The 17,546-nt window shown below is 34.9% G+C and overlaps 2 long non-coding RNA genes across 2 annotated transcripts; one reads left to right on the top strand and one right to left on the bottom strand.

Moving 5' to 3' along the window:
- Positions 1–3,092: 3,092 nt before the first annotated feature.
- LOC104249733 (uncharacterized) lies at positions 3,093–6,313 on the top strand. The gene is made up of 4 exons (XR_716840.2): positions 3,093–3,238; positions 3,442–5,410; positions 5,512–5,826; positions 5,922–6,313. It is a non-coding gene; the product is annotated as an uncharacterized lncRNA (long non-coding RNA).
- Positions 6,314–6,384: 71 nt separating this feature from the next.
- Positions 6,385–7,344, bottom strand: LOC104249734 (uncharacterized). The gene is made up of 2 exons (XR_716841.2): positions 7,035–7,344; positions 6,385–6,934 (listed from the first exon to the last, which is right to left on the bottom strand). It is a non-coding gene; the product is annotated as an uncharacterized lncRNA (long non-coding RNA).
- Positions 7,345–17,546: the final 10,202 nt, after the last annotated feature.

Below are 17,546 nucleotides of genomic sequence, written 5' to 3' on the forward strand. Positions count from 1 at the left end.
TATTGCCTAACAACTCGTATTGAAACAAATCAAATATTTTTAGAACCACAAAATCAAATATTATTGTTAATACCATTTTCTAGGTAAACACACGTAATGCGCATATTTTTACTTCAAAAGCGATGTGAACTCTCGTAATTCGCACAAAAAATAACACACAAACACACTCAAAACATGCATTTTTCATCATTTATATTACTTAGCTTAATCTAAAATGATACTCTTAGCTAGGGTATAAGCAGAGGCGCACCCAGGATTCGAGCACGACAGGGGCACTATTGTATGCTAGTTACTAGCGATAAAATTTGGCAGGCAACTCTTTGAAAACTCAATGATTATGATAACTTATCATCCAAGTATAAATAAATAAAAGTTCTAAAGAAATAGAAATCATCGAACAAAAAGAGAGATTTATTCGCAAAAAAGGTGCTACAGAAAGGGAATGTATTTGATTTAAGATTGTTTCTAACTTTAAAATTTCTAGCTTTTTCTCAGTTAAATAAGGGGTCTATGATCAAAAAGGTGTTCAAACTTCAAAAATTATCAGAAAAACTTACTAAACAAATCTAGATTAAGGGTGTGCCAATAGTTACAGAATTGAAGAAAAGTCTCAAACTCTTAATTAATTGTCATTGATGAGCCAGAGTTGACGGATATCCGTTACTTTGTCAAAGTGATTTTTGAAGAAAGTTGTGGCAAAAATATTTGTATTTTTCTACTTCTGAAGTGCGATAAATTACAATTTGAGGCTTTTAATTTAAGGAAGGGATTTGAAAAAGGAAAAAAGTGAAGTAAGTTGACTATTATGTGTACAGATTAGTTGAATTAAAAGAAGTAAACTAAAAAGGAGGGAGAAAGAGATAATGGGTTTTGAACCCACGACACCAAGCAAAAGCAAAAAACTTAAGTTCCCCACAAAACCGCTCCTCTAGTTCGCCTCTTTGAGTTTGGGGGAACACGAAAAATATTTAAGGGGTTATAACTGTAAGAAAAGAGATATATATACATAGTTTTTGCCGAGGCTAACGGGGTCCCGTGACCCCTCAAGCCTCAACGTAGGTCCGCCTCTAAGTATAAGTGCTATGATTTCTGAACTTTAAAGAGTATTTTCTGCATGTGGCCATTAAAATTATGTTCTATCTAAAGATTTACACTACGGAGAAGAAATCATGAAAAGAAAGAAAGATCAACTTTGCCAAATTAGAGCACTTTAGTTTATGTTAATCCCAGTGATATCCTGTCAAAAGATGAGGAAAGAAAATACTCCCTCCGTTTCAATTTATGTGAACCCATTTGACTGGGTACGGAGTTTAAGAAAAGAGATAACACTTTTGAACTTGTGGTGTAAAATGAAGCACATATATTTTGTGTGGTTATAAATCATTGCATAAAGGTAAAATGTTTCCAAATAGGGAAAGAGGTCATTCTTTTTGGCACGATCTAAAAAGGAAATAAGTTCACATAAATTGAAACGGAGGGAGTAGAAGCCAAAGAGAACTCCTCTTCTTCTACTAAAATAACGACATGAGGAAATCTTATTTTTTGCCCGTTGTTATCATGATAATGATATTAAGTTGGAAATTTTACCTCCTATAGCAAAGGTTGATACTTTATTTATTATAAATAAATACCCTTTTAAAAAATTATCTCCAATAACTACGTTTTAATTTTTATAGCAAAATATCTATTTATGGCTAATTCCTACCTTTAAGGCATAAAATAAGTTGTGTATTATTTTTCTCTCTTCCTTTCTCTTCCCTATCTCATCCTTTCTCTTTCCTCTTTCTTCTCTTTTTTCCCTATTTTCTCATCCCCTGCTTTTAGAAACCCTAGCAGGGGCTGTGTTCCGCCAACGACAGATTCGGTCGGTGACCACTTCCCCTCTTCCTTGTTGTGTCACCCCTAACCCCCTCCCCCGGCCGGCAATACCTTCTTCTTTTTCTGAAGTGATGATTACATTAGAAAACCATTTGGTTTCCAAATGTGACAATCTAAAATAGTTGAAGCTGAAAAATTCTAAGACCCAACATCTTTCACGCCATTTTGAATGGAAAGTAGACAAGTAATTTTTTTGCTTAACTAATCCTCTCTATAGCAATCGTTCTCTATAACAACACCTTTATATAACAATCAAATTTTCTTTGGAACCGATTTTTCTTGTTATGTTATAATATATTCTCTATAATAGCGCATCACAATAGCAACTAAAAATTTTTAGAACAATAAATTTGTCGTAAAGAGGCTTGACTGTATACGGCCTAATGCAAGTTGTGTTTAGTGGTCTTGGACTTGAAATATTATTTTAAAAAAAAGGGCAAAACAGGCCCAAAATAAAGGTAGAAAAATTTGATTTACTAGGAGTTTCAAAGAAATTGGTTTTTGAAACCTTCAACAATCAGGCCAGGCCCAAAATTCGTTAAGCTCATTAGACCAACTTCAAAGAAAATCTAGAAAACTCAATCATTTAGGTGAAAAAGTTAACATTTGAGCAAACTTACGAACTTTATGTACCTTTTGTCTTTGAAAAAAAGAAAATCATGATCTAGTATGATTGCTTTCAAAATTCAGTTGACTTGGGGAAAAATAAAAGGGGATTATCCCTAGCTCACGAGCATGGAATACTAGGCATTTGTTTTTTTTCAAAAAAAAAAAAAGGAGGCCAGAGGCAAATGACTTCCTAGTTTTTGCTCATTAAGGGTGCCTCTCGCTTTTCTATGTTTTCTGGGTTTTTTTCTTTTCTTTTTCCTGTGATTGATATAGGTACGACAAATCATAAGCGAATTCAGAATTCTTCGGATGACACACTATTTTGTGCTCAGTTTCAATTATGGCGAAAATCATGTACGTCCACCTAAACTTGTCCCGATTTTCCTTTGGGACAGCTTATTTAAGGTATATTCCGATTGAACACAGATTTGTTTCAAATAAACACTTTTTTCCTTTCTGTGCTAGAGGTTCATCGCGTGTAACCAAACGCGCTGACGTGTATTAACAGCCAATCAAAATGTAAAAGTTGTATTATATTTTCCATGTTGGCATTATAATTAAAATATATCCGATAAAAACAAGGCAAAAAACCCCTAGTATATTTCTCCTTAACGCCCATGTATCTGTAATTCCACTTAACGCTCGTTTTCTTCTTCTTCTTCTCTCTCTAACTAATTGGAAGGAAAATCGAAGAACAAAAATTGAAGAAACTTTTGGTGATTCGTGGATTCTTATGCAGAAGATACTTACTGTAAGTATCAATTTCCCTCGTTGATGAAAAATAACGATTCAAATATGTCTAAAAAGTTAGGGTTTTACCTTCATGATTTGGGGATTATGGTTTGAGAATATTCCGTTAATTTCCTATATCCCTTTTTCGATTTCATGAAAATATGTTTAATTTCGAGCCACGTTCTGTCATTGTCTCTAATCTGTCTTTTCGATTTTATTCAGCTTTGATTCAAATGCCGGAGAAAATTATATTCACAAAAATGCACCATGGGGGCTACTTTTCCGAGATTCCTGTCCCCACTTATGTTGGTGAGAGTGAACTAGCAAGTATGTATATGGACAATGACCACTTTTCTATTACGGAGCTGGAATTTTATACTAAAGAAATAGGCTTTGTGAGTGTCGAGGGCTTTTATTATCAGAATAGTGAGACCAAACAATTTCACTTGGTGGAGTCGGACCTACACCTATTAGACTTAATAAAAGACTTAAAGCATGGAGACAACTTTGAAATATGGGTTAAACATGTTGTTGACCATGTTTTACCTGTAGATGAGGAGGGACCTACTGGCTACCTAACTGGAGAGAATGAAACTTTGTTATTAAATAACAGAGATGGTGAGTCATTTAACCTACAAGAAGTTGTTGTAGAAGAGATAGTTGAAAGTTTAGGAGGTGATTGCACTGGTCCGTTAGATGTAGAAAGTCATCTTTCAGATGTGGAGAGTAGTGATTCAGATATGGAAGATATACTTGAAGAGGATGACTCAGATGTACATGAGGAGTTGAGAACTGCTAGACAAGACAAAAGAAATAAAAAATAGAAGAAAAAAGCTCCTGTTACAGAAGAGATACCTGTTGGAGAGGCTGGTGGTATAGATAGAGGGTTTGAGGATATTGGGGTAGACAAGGCTAACAAATATGCTGGAAAATTTAGGGGAGATGAAGAGTATATTAGTAACTTTGAATGTTGGAGTGATGATAGCAGGGAGAAGCTAGATGCAGAAACTGTTAGAGGAGTAGATCTACCTCTAGGAGGAGAAGTAAAAAGTAAGATATGATGAAGCTTGTGAGGTGGCTGTATTTGAGCTTGGTATGGTATTTGAGAATGTAACACAACTTAGAAAGGCTGTGGAAGATTATGATGTTGAGTATAGGAGGCAAATTAAACTAAGACCTAATGAGCCTCATAGGGTAAGGATTAAGTGTAAAATAAGTACATGTAAATGGTTGTTGGCTGCTTCTTTGGATAGAAACTGGTGATTTTAGAGACATTAACTATCATCATGTACATAAATGCATTCCTACTAAAAAAATAAGCTTTGCACTTCTAACCTTATTGCCAGAAAGTTCAAGGATAGGATAGTTTCCCAGCCATATATAAGGCTTTGGGAAATTCAAGAGATGGTTAGAGACAAGTTGGGTCTTTATGTTGGTAGGACTATGTCTCAGAGAGCAAAACATAAAGTTCTGAAGGAAAATATCGGTGATTGGAAGCTGGAATTCCAAAGGAAACATAGTGCATGGCCTATTTTAAAGTTCATTCCAAATGTGATATTGTTGAGAACAACATGAGTGAGACTTTCAATTCTTGGATTTTAGCTGCTAGGCATAAGTCTATTATCACCATGTTAGAGGAAATTAAGCATAAACTAATGAACAGACATGTGGATATGATCAATTTTGCTAAAACATGGATCACAGATATTTCTCCTATGGCAAGAACAATACTAGAAGAAAATAAAAAGTACTCTAAGAAGTGTAAAGTTATGTGGAATGCACAAGTTAATTTTGAAATTCTAGACAATTGATATAGGTTTAGGATTCATTTGGAAAACAAGACTTGTGATTGTAGGCTATGGCAGTTAAGAGGTATTCCTTGCCCCCATACAGTTTGTGCTTATTATAAATTAAACTTAGATCCTGATGAGCATGTAGAGCATTGGTATAGGAATGATACATTTTTGAAGGCCTACAGTTACTATACCCAATCTAAAGATGTGGCCTGAAAGCTCAAATCCATCAATAGAGCCTCCTCTGCCAAAGCCAATGCCAGGTAGACCTAAAAAGTGTAGAAGAAAGGCTAAGTATGAACCAAAAAAGAAGTACGGAAAACTATCAAAGAAGGGTGTCAAAATGACTTGTTCAAAATGCAAATAGACTAGCCACAACAGAAAAGTGTCAAATAGGAGTAAGTTTATACATTCTATCTACATATATTTCTCACTGTTCTTTTTCCATGTCTTACATATTTATGCATTCTATCTACATATGTTCTATTGTGTGTTGTAGTCTGGAGTGGGGGATTCTTCATAACCCAGAGAATCAAATGCCCAACCTAGCCAACCAAGCTCTATTTGTAGAGACACTACAACTGTTAGAAGAGTTAACCAAAGTAGGGAAGGTGCTGGGAAAGGTATGGGAGGTGGAAGCAAAAGAGGTAATGGAGGAGGAACCCCATTTGTAAGTCCAAGAGATGTTTCATCTAGTCAGACTAAGGGTTCTAATTCTACTGAATGTGCTGCTGCAACTGGAGGAAACAAAAGGCCTAGAACTATTGGGTTTGGTGTATACTCTGACCCTCAAACTGGAAACCAAGTGTTTAATGTATGTTCACTTGTATTTTTTTTTTTCATATTGAACAAATAGTTACTATATTTGGTCTACTATTAATAATTCTTGTGCCTTATTTTTTTTTTTAGCCTGGTACCTCAAGTGAGAGAGTTCTACAAGAATTCTCAAGTGTGAAGAGTGCCTCACCAACCAATATTGATAGTGGTTTTGTTCCACGGGGCCTGAAATAGAAGGGAAAAGATGCAGTCATCACATCACAATTGCAACAAATGAAGGCCAACAAAAGGAATAAAGTGAATACTTCATCATCAACAACTAAGAAGTAGTTCTAAAAGTGAACTGTTTTAGTTTTTTCTGTATGTAATATTGAACAATATTGATGTCTAGGGATGATGTTAATTTAGGTCTTTTTGTCGATGTATTAATGATGGCAAACTTATGAAGCACTTATGATTTTGGTACCATTTTGTTGGAGTTGCGGCGTTACATTTGAGCTTAATTGAGAGCAGTTTAATAGTAATCCTTGTTAGTGTATGAACTTCTATTTATGATGTTTTATTTCTATGTAATCTTGTGTGCTTGATACAAGAAATATATGTAGAAAAGGTATAAAGGAATGGAGTTACAGGAAAGTGAAATGGCTTCCAAGATGAAGACAAGCAAAATAAGCACGCTCACAGCAAAATAGTAGCAGCTTTCAAAACTCCATAAATTTCTGGGAGATCAATACAAAGTTTCAATAAAAAAAGCAACTTGTTCTACTACTACAATACATAAGACCATTATCTAGTCCACTACGAGTTTAGTCGTGCATAAAACTACACAGAACTACACGACCATAATCCATACTATACATATGAAAATACAAAAAAACACAAGCATCTTGAATTTGTCTCTTGTCCAATCCCTCTGTTGTTCAGCCTCCTTACAATTCACTGCTAGAGACTCCATTTGCACTTTAACATCCTTCAATTTCTGTTTTAATTTATCCCTTTCTTCTTCAAGTTTTTTTTACTTTCACTCTTAGTCGATCACTCATTAAACGCAGCATCGCCCGACTTGGTAGTTGCTCCCTCTCCGATGGACCCGTAGATGGACCATCAAACCATCTAAAATTATTACATCCACCATTTTATGTTTCCTAACAACAAATGCATTCACATTACTGATTAATAAGAAACAAAAAGCGAAAAATTTCATAACCAATGAAACTAGTTACTTATTTTTGAAATTCTACAAACATAAAATCGGCGGCATGGGTTTGTTGGAGTGGTCGAGGTCTTCAACATAGCATAATCACCGCAACAACATAAATCAGGGTCCTCTTCGTACACTGAATTTTGCAAATTTTGTGACATTTGAATGTTTCAAATAGGAGAAAAAAGAAGAAAACGAGATAGAGAAGATTCAGCTATGAGAAAAGAAACAAGCAAATGAAACAAGATGTACGCAGTAAAGGAAGAAGAGTAAAAAAATAGAGGAAGAAGAGTAAAGAACAGAGGAAGAAAGACAGAGAGAAACAGGTCTCAGATGGAGAAATTAGGGTTCCAATTTAATTTGGGAATGGATAGATCCGTTGGGTTAGTTGAAGTTAAAATTTTAACGTTGGGAGAGTCAACAGTCAGCAAAAATTTATCCCTTCACGCGCCCAACAGAGGTGCATTACACTTAATGTGCCATGTCACGCAAAAGTGTTTATTTGGAACAAATCTGTGTTAAATGAAGTGTTCAATCGGAAAATACCTTAAATAAGGTGTCCCAGAGAAAAATCGGGACAAGTTTAGGTGGTCGTACATGATTTTCGCCTTCAATTATTTTAAGCTTTGATTTGGATATCTGTTTTTTTTAGTTATTCATTTTTTTAAAATTTATATAGTCGACCGATCAAATAAAATAATTTAATTAATATGATGATTTAAAGCAAAGCATAAAACTTACAATATCATGAATATACCACTTATTTATAATTATCCTTCAACAAATTTTCATATTTTGGAGCTATATCGGACTCAAGGAGGGACAACTAGGAACTAAAACTTGCTTTACATGCATATACAGATACACAATTATATTCCTATCTAGAAGAATATCTTTATCAAATCACCAACATTAATTAATTAAAACCTTATATAGTTTAGACGCAAGATTTTACCACACCGCCTACCAATGTTTACTTGTACCCGATCATAATTCCTGTCATTCAATTTTCTTCCTTGTTGAATTGTCATTAATCTTCTACAAACGTAGTTCTTTCGTATTTAATCTTACAAATTCTCAAGAAATGACTTTCATAAACTAAACAGTAACTGTCTAATTGCTTCCTGTTCCCAAAAGAAATTGATTTCAAGTTAAATTTTCTGTCGTTATCTTTTACAATAAGAGATAAGGAACAACGAAGAATATTGCACGATTGAGTCTTCTACCATTTTACACTGTGTTTGGATCATTGTTCCCCATCATTTTATAATGTATCATATTGTATTGTACTGTACTGTATTGTATCGTTTTGATGGATACAACATTTGGATAGACTGTATCGTTTGCTGTTGTTAAATAATATCTTTATTGTTTGGTTTGAATGTATTGTACTGTACTGTACTGCTAAGTTTACTAAAATACCCTCAATTATTTTATTAAAGGTTGAAAAGAGGTATAACACTAGGGTCGAAGCATCTATATCTATGATTAGTTTTTGCTATTTACATGTTAAATGGCATGTACTTGTCAAAATATGTAGTAGTAAATGCTATTCTTTGAAAAATGATAATCAGATCTAATACGGACACAAGTAGAAGATAACTAAACAACCACAATATAGAGAAAACACATGAAGTGGAATGATATTGTTCCATATCTCAAATAATTCCAAACTTAAAGTGCATAATATAATAAAAATTTCTAGCAACATGACATATAAAATTCATATCGATCTAGTCAAAGTCTATAAAATCCTCAATCGCTAAAGCACAAAAAATATTTAGTCTAACTCAATTGTCAGGTGACGACATCAAGGTTAGTAAAAGAAATTTGCGGTCTTCCAATGGACACCCAATCAGTGTGCGGCACAAGTCTACATGTTTGCAAAGAAATATATAAGCTTTCATGTGCATACTAGGCTCTAAATCCAACACTTGTACCATTTGCCATATCTCACTCTCAGGAATAGGTGGCATAGTTGAAAGCCGATTAATTGCATTAGCCAAATTATTCATCTCCCCTCTCAACATATCAGCCATGCCTTCAAGATGATCATGTTTAGATTTTTTATTCCTGCTAGAAGTCGGTACCTCTGAATATGCATTAGATTTACGTGCTTCCTGAGTTGATTGATATTGCTCATGTTGTCCATGTTCCTCGATATTTTCCAAAGAGGCAGCATTCATGGAAATTAGTTCATCTACCTCATCAATAGTCAATGGACTATCACGTGATTTTCTCAAATTATTACAAGCACCCCTTTTTACCATATCTACTCCAGTCTCAGCTTGCTTTCCAGTAGCTCTATCCCTTCCATATAGCTCAATTAGCTTATCATAATTTCTAATCGGCTTGTTTCTCCATTCAGCAGCTTCAGGCTTAGCCTGCACAAAAAAAAGTACAATATAATAATGCAAAAAATGAGACTGGATACCTAACAAGGATTTTTCCATAACTATTTAGAACAGTCTCATTCTTGTACATTTCAAACAGAGCAAGCATATCTTCTCGACTAGTAATTGAGCATGAACACAATGCATTTATCCTCTATATCTTGATAAAACAGTTAAGCTGACCATATATTATCTTTTTGAGGATATATCCATCTTTTCCATTAGCAACTTGTAGAATGATATGAGAGTATCCCTACCTCCCACGCACCACCCCAAAATAAACATGTTTTATTGCATAAACATAGATCATAATCCAGTTTGTTAATGATAATACAAGAACTGAAGTTATCATCGTGGATTATGCGAAAGAACAAAACTTCTAAAAATTAATGTACCTGTATCAATTGATCCCATACTTCAGATTCAGCATTCCACATATTTGTGTTGGAATCCCATGCAAACCCGCTCATCCCATTTTGAAAGGTGTCATAACACTTGCTAAATTTTGTATTAATATTTCTCATTCGGTTGTGAACTCTTTCCTTCTTAAAAACTTTATCTGGAAATTTTGATTACACCTCTTTCACTATATTATCAATCGTGTGTGGAGTAAAAGTTCCACCAACCCTGTTTTCAAGTGTGTGCTCATGATAGAATGCATCAATTAAGGCATCATCCATAATATTTGACCAAATACAAACAGTGTTATCTGAAAGATTTGTGTCGCTTGAGGATACCTTTGACTTTTTCGGCATATTGATAACTACATAATTAAGAGATATTCATAAGACTTAATGAAAAATTAAGCAGACATAAAATAAAATAAATGCCCAAATGAAATAAAATAAATGCATAGTACATAATACATTTTATTTAAACAATAGCCGAAATTAATTTCAAACAACATCAAATAAATAAACACGAAAAAATTTGTTGACTTTTTTTCTCCTAGAAGATTAAACTTGATAATTAGCCCACATGTCAGCTGCTATGCCATCTCTAATCAACTCCCCCTTTCTAAACTCCTCACTACTTTCCCTAGGATTTGGTGGTTCTTCATGAACATCATTATCATTCATAAGCTCTGCATCAACTTGTGCAAGTAACTCATCATTTGGATCTGCATCTCTTAAGTAGTTGTGCAAAATACTACATGAAAAAATAATAAGCTTTTGGGTTTCAACACCATATGACGGTTCAGTTGAACTAGAAATTATAGGAAATCTCTTTTTAAGAACTCCAAAAGCTCGTTCAATAGCATTACACAAAGATGCGTGTAGCAGATTAAATAATTCACGAGGATTTCGAGGTGGATTTCTTGAATACTCTTTCAAGTGATATCACTCCCCACGATAAGGCGTAATAAGTCCACTTCTCAACATCAATCCAGCATCAACAAGGTATCGCACCTCCTTTTTCCATACCCGAGAGGGTACAAGGGAGTTTTCTCCAATTAAAGGACAGTCGAAACGGGATTTGTTTGTTTGTTTCAGAGTCGCCACTTGGGAATTTTAAGGCGTCCCAAGTCACCAATTTTAATCCCTGAATCGAGGAGAATATGACTCTGTTTATTATTCTGCGAACCAGAAATCCTGAATAAGGAATTCTGTTAATCCGGAAGAAGGTGTTAGGCATTTCCGAATTCCGTGGTTCTAGCACGGTCGCTTAACTGTTTTTATTCTTGGCTTAATTATCTCGATTTTACATTTTTATTGCATGATTTTGTTACCGCTTTTGTTTAGATTGTTTATAATTAAAGACCCTTCTTCGAATCGAATCACGCGTACGTGTATTCGTTTTATATATTATATATTTTTTTAACGTGAGGAATCGTGTCACGCGCACATGTACACAATGATATTGATAATATATTTATTATAAAAATAATTATTATTATTTTTTTCGAAATTGTGTTTAAAAATAAAATTAAGAACATTCGCCTTTCTTAAATAGTGAACTGCACATCTCGGGTTATATGAAATTAATATTGATGATCTCCGAAGAACCCCTTTTTATTAAAAATTTGCTCGAAGTTGCGCGAACGCATAATCCGAATCGCCTTTAGAAGTATAATCAAGTCACGCGAACGCATCCTTAATTATGCAAATATTCTTGACAGTAATATAAATTCTCTACAAATGTTTATTGCATCCATCTATTTTTAAATGTAAGAGTCATGGAGAATCACCGATTGGGATGCCACCAAATTTCTTGACAAAGAATTCAAAATTTATTAGGCGTTGCTACAAGTCTTATTTTACGCGTATGAATTATATACCTCAAAACTATTCAAATTTTAAAGAATTAATGATATGAAAAAGAAACAAACAACATGTAACTAAAAATACTACCATTTTTATCGTGGATACAACATTAATATATCCAAAAATCGAATCGCATATAAAACTGGAAAAAGAGTTAATTTGATAGACAAATTAATAATTTCTAAAGAATTTTCATTGTTATATTTAATGCGAACTCTATTTCTACATATCCTTGACATAAAATGTTGCAATTCGTGCTTATAAATCCCATATCCTTCTCATATACTTGTTTTTAGTCCAAAGTTATAATTATTTAGTTAATTTTTGATTACGAAGATTGAGTTTGAGATAAATAAACCAATTCTTATTCTCTGCCTACGCGAATATTTGCAAACACTAACTCTATATTTTGTAAAAAATCATCGACATTATTTCATACATTAAAAGAAATGAGTTGATCGCGTTCCTAAAATAACTATGCCATTTGTTATTAAGAAAGAGAACTAATCTACCAATTGATTTAATAAGACGACATCATCTAGCCTTAAACAAAATTGGATATTTGACAAAATAAGCTAGTAATGTAATTTCTGGGTATTTCCGTACTATTCTTTACTTAGCTCAATATCACAAGATTTAATTAATGGCCAATTTTCTGCAATGTTCCCTATCTCAACAATTCAAACAGTAAATGTCATCACTAGTCCTCAAAACATATAAGATTATCGTGGAATTTACTACTCCAGAAGGTTAATTAGTTAACAGTTTATCATGTCAAGTATAATACTATATTAACCAACTAAAACAAAACTGAAACTTAAACTAATAAAATTTAAATGAGTAGAAGACATCCTTATAATTCCAAACTTCATTTACTTGCCATGTTGAAGCTTTTCATGACATGAATTTACAGATATGTACCTGATATTGGAAGCAAAAGAAAATGATGATGAGAATCAGCGACAGTAATAACAATACAGCAACAACAGTCCAGCAACAGTAACAACCCAGTAACAGACCGGTGGAGTAGTAATCCCAAAAACAAAAGCTTTAAGCTTTGAATGAAACAACAACCATTAATACTAATTTCAAACAAAGAAAGAAAGCAGAAGATTTTTTAGTTTTTATTTTTTCTTTGAAAGCTTAAATATTTTTCGGAATTTTTTTTTCTCTTAAATGTTCAGCCCTTTTTTTTCTCTCTTCTATATGTGTATTTTTTCTCTCTGTCTGCCCTAAATCTGATTTCAAGACTTCATATATATAACCCATCCCATAAACCTTTCAATTAATTAAAATCCATACTTTTTCTCTACCCAACCCATTATCTTCTTACTCATCCCCATTACATTAAATAAACATATCACACCACCCCATTATATTTTGTCCCACATGCCTAACATAAAATAATGCAAGATTCCCCCCACTAAATTTTGTCTTGTCCCCCCTTTATATTAAATAACCATATCACAATCCACCCCATTTTATTTTGTCCCCCATGCTTCATATAAACAATTGCAAAATGTACAATTCCTAAACTACCCCTCCGACCTTACTCAAAATTACCAAACTACCCCTGAACGTACTACAAATTACCAAACTACCCATCAGCTATAACACATCAATTAATCAAACTTAACCAAAATATAGGCAATATGATTAATTTCTAACAATGTTCAAACAACAAATTTCATGAACATGATTTCTTCAACATTTCAATAACAAATCACATGAACATGATTTCAACCACAAATCATATGAACACAAATTGAACAACCAAGAACAACTAAAATTTGATTGAACAATATTTTTAGCAACAACAAACCTATTTTCGGATTTAAACAACAACAACAATCAAACAAGTATATTTAGATTTCTAAATTCAATAATATTGAACTTAAAATCAACCATAACAACATTACAACCAACAATTCCTATATCACACTTAAACAAGATTATGAGACAAATTCAAGAGATAATCATAAATGATAAACAAGAAATCAAACTATACAAATTTCGGATTCAAAATCAACAAACAAAGTATGAACATAAATGAATCTATTTTTAGCAACAAACATGACAGATTCTAACGATTCAAACAACATTAATATTTTCTGGAAAAATTCATAACAACATGAAACAAATTGAAGAAATAATTAATTAAATTTCAATTTGAATCTAACAAACATTAAACCAACAAATATTCACTTAAACAACAATACAAACATGAAATAAACATGAAAAACAATTAATTAATCTTTCATTTGAAATCTGAAAAATTAATTTAACAAACAACACATGAACATGAACTAAAAATTAATTCAAACGCTAAACAAAACAAACATTTGCCGATTTTAGATTCGAAAATATCAAAACAAAATACGGACAAAAATAAAACTCAAAAACTACTAATCGGATCGAAATGAAATATGTACGGACTGTTTCGACGAACCTCGAATGGGAATGAATCTGTCCGGATTCGACGACGAACTCACCTTCCTTGTAAACTTTGACGAACTCAAAACGACGCTCGACGACCTCGACTAAAACTCAACCGAGCAGCTCGTCTGAAGATACAACAGCTGGAACGAAGGAGAAGTGATGAACTGAAACAGCTGGAAGTGAAGAAGAAGGTGGAACGGGAAGCAGCTGGTCGACGTTTGGACGCCATGGACGTGAAGCAGAAGCAGCAGCTCGGAGACGTCCATGGCGGAACGGACTGCTCCCGATGGCAGCGTGCGAGCTTGGCCGTGACGAGCAGCGGCGATGGGAGCTTCGAACAACAGCTGACTCGTCGAGGCTGTGTTCGTTTGGTTGTTTGGTTGAGACAGAAGCAGCCTGGTCAGCCATGAGCGTCGAGCTCAATCGAGCTTCGTCAATGGCGGATAGGGCTAGGAATTTTGGACGAAGAAGAAGGAAATGAAGACGATGTAGCCATGGGTGGTCGGAGAGCAGCTTTGTTGCTGCGTCAACTGTTGGACGAAGGGTGGTCGACGGGCGGACATGGGAGGGCAACTTGGAACTTGAGGAAGAAGAAGAAGATAGGAGGGTGGCGGATGATTTTGCAAATTTTTTAGGGTTTTCTTCATTTTGTTTTGTTTTGTTTTTTGTAAAATGTAAGACAAAAGGGGTTTGGGTCTTTTGGGTTATGGACTGGGTCGACCCAGTTCGAAATGGACTGGGTTGTAGGGAATATTGGGCCAATTTTTGGGCCTGTAACTTGAAATTAAAGAAGAGGCCTAATTCCGACTTTCTTTATATTTTTGCTTTCTTTTCTTCTTTTATTTTTCTAAAACTAAATTATAAAAATACTTAAACTATTATTAAGAACTAAATTAAGTTATAAAAGCGCAAATTAACTCCCAATAACAATTAACGCACAATTAAGTATTAATTAAGCATAAAATTGTATATTTGGACATTAAATGCTAAAAATGCAAACGATGCCTATTTTTGTAATTTTTAATTTTTGTAAAACAAATTTAATTACTAACAATTGTAGAATTAAATCCTACATGCAAAATGCGACATATTTTTGTATTTTTTTATTAATTTAGCAAATAAACACGCACAGACAAATACAAATAATTATCACAAAATATCAGAAAATATCACAAAATTGCACACCAAAGAAAAATCATTTTATTTTTGAATTTTTTGGGAGTAATTCTCATATAGGGAAAAAATCACGTGCTTACAGCTGCCCCTCTTTGCCCGAAGACACGAAGGGTTTTCGTGCAAAGATAAAGCGAGCGATTTTTGCCCATCCGAGTACTCCGTGTGAAGCATTTTTTTGAAAAAGATTTGACCGAACCTTTGCTTCAAAGGTTTCCTACATATCCTGGGCTAAACAGGAATCAGGTCAATGTAGTTCGGGAAGTTTTGGGTAGCTGGGACTACCGTGGGACTGTGATGTTACTGCTGTTTTGTGCTGCTTTTACTGCTTGCTGACCTCCTTATCACACCTTGTTTCAAAGGTAATACAAAAAGCTAATTCCGTATCTTGTTGTCTTGATATCTTGGTGACTCTTGGGCATTTGGCTTATTCCGTATTCCTTTTCATTGTGTCCCATACTTTCTTTATCTGTTTGGACTCTTGTTGTTTCCTGCTGGGGACTTTGTTGGACTCTTCTGCTTTATTGACTCTAAGTGTGCTCCTTTCTCATATGAGCGGGCTTTTGACTTCAACACTTCAATTGTATTCCCTTGTTTTCCAGGTGGGTGCCTGACTTCGGCTGTTTTAATTGTATTCCCTTGTTCTCCAGGTGGGCGCCTGACTGCTTCTTTTCTTTTTTCATCCTCATTCTCCAGGTGGACGCCTGACTTCTTCAATTCTTATCCTCATTCTCCAGGTGGACGCCTGACTTCTTTAATTCTCATCCTCATTCTCCAGGTGGACGCCTGACTTCTTTAATTCTCATCCTCATTCTCCAGGTAGACGCCTGACTTCTTCAATTCTCATCCTCATTCTCCAGGTGGACGCCTGATTTCTTCTTTAATTCTTCATCCTCATTCTCCAGGTGGACGCCTGATTTCTTTAATTCTCATCCTCACTCTCCAGGTGGACGCCTGACTTCTTCAACTCTTTGTCCTCATTCTCCAGGTGGACGCCTGACTTCTTTTAATTCTTCATCCTCGTTCTCCAGGTGGACGCCTGACTTCTTTAATTCTCATCCTCATTCTCCAGGTGGACGCCTGACTTCTTCTTAATTTCTTCATCCTCATTCTCCAGGTGGACGCCTGATTTCTTTAATTCTTAACCTCATTCTCCAGGTGGATGCGTGACTTCTTCTTTATCCTCATTCTCCAGGTGGACGCCTGACTTCTTTAATTCTCATCCTCATTCTCCAGGTGGACGCCTGACTTCTTCTTTTCTTATCCTCATTCTCCAGGTGGACGCCTGATTTCTTCTTAATTCTTCATCCTTATTCTCCAGGTGGACGCCTGATTTCTTCAACTCTTCATCCTCGTTCTCTAGGTGGACGCCTGACTTCTTCTTTTCTCATCCTCGTTCTCCAGGTGGACGCCTGACTTCTTTAATTCTCATCCTCATTCTCCAGGTGGATGCCTGACTTCTTCTTAATTTCTTCATCCTCATTCTCCAGGTGGACGTCTGACTTCTTTAATTCTCATCCTCATTCTCCAGGTGGACGCCTGACTTCTTCTTAATTTCTTCATCCTCATTCTCCAGGTGGACGCCTGATTTCTTTAATTCTCATCCTCATTCTCCAGGTGGACGCCTGACTTCTTTAATTCTCATCCTCATTCTCCAGGTGGACGCCTGACTTCTTTAATTCTTATCCTCATTCTCCAGGGGGACGCCTGACTTCTTCAACTCTTTGTCCTCATTCTCCAAGTGGACGCCTGACACAAATGTTGTTTTTGCCCCTGTTTTAAATCAAAGAAAACTTTATTAGTTTTAAAACAGGAGGGTTAACTGGGCATTCTCGCCGACGGTGGGGCTTTCTCTGTCTTGTTTTGTTGCCTTGAAATGGTTGAAAGACTGTTTGTCCTTGTAATTGATCCTTAACTATAGGATTCCCCTCTGTATGTTTTCCTTCAAACCCTTTTAATCGTAATCATATGTTCTCCTAACATTGTTGATCCGCTTTTGATTCCATTTTTCTTACACCCATATCTTATTATTTTTATCTCCCGCCTTTCATGGCCGTATTTTGCATCATGTAATCTTGAATCTTGGTAGTATACCTTGACATTCCTTCTTATTTGTTTGGAATAAAACTTATCTCAAAGCTTTAGAAAAGTAAGATTATTAGTGACGAAACACGCTGATTTCGACAATTATAGAATGAAAAGAGAAAAATCCAAATTTGGATGATCGTTGACGAAGGAATAAAGGACTTATCTGATTGGAGTCACTGGCGCCAATGATCATGGTATG

Source organism: Nicotiana sylvestris, chromosome 4 (assembly GCF_000393655.2).
Source record: "Nicotiana sylvestris chromosome 4, ASM39365v2, whole genome shotgun sequence".
Taxonomy (NCBI): domain Eukaryota; kingdom Viridiplantae; phylum Streptophyta; class Magnoliopsida; order Solanales; family Solanaceae; genus Nicotiana; species Nicotiana sylvestris.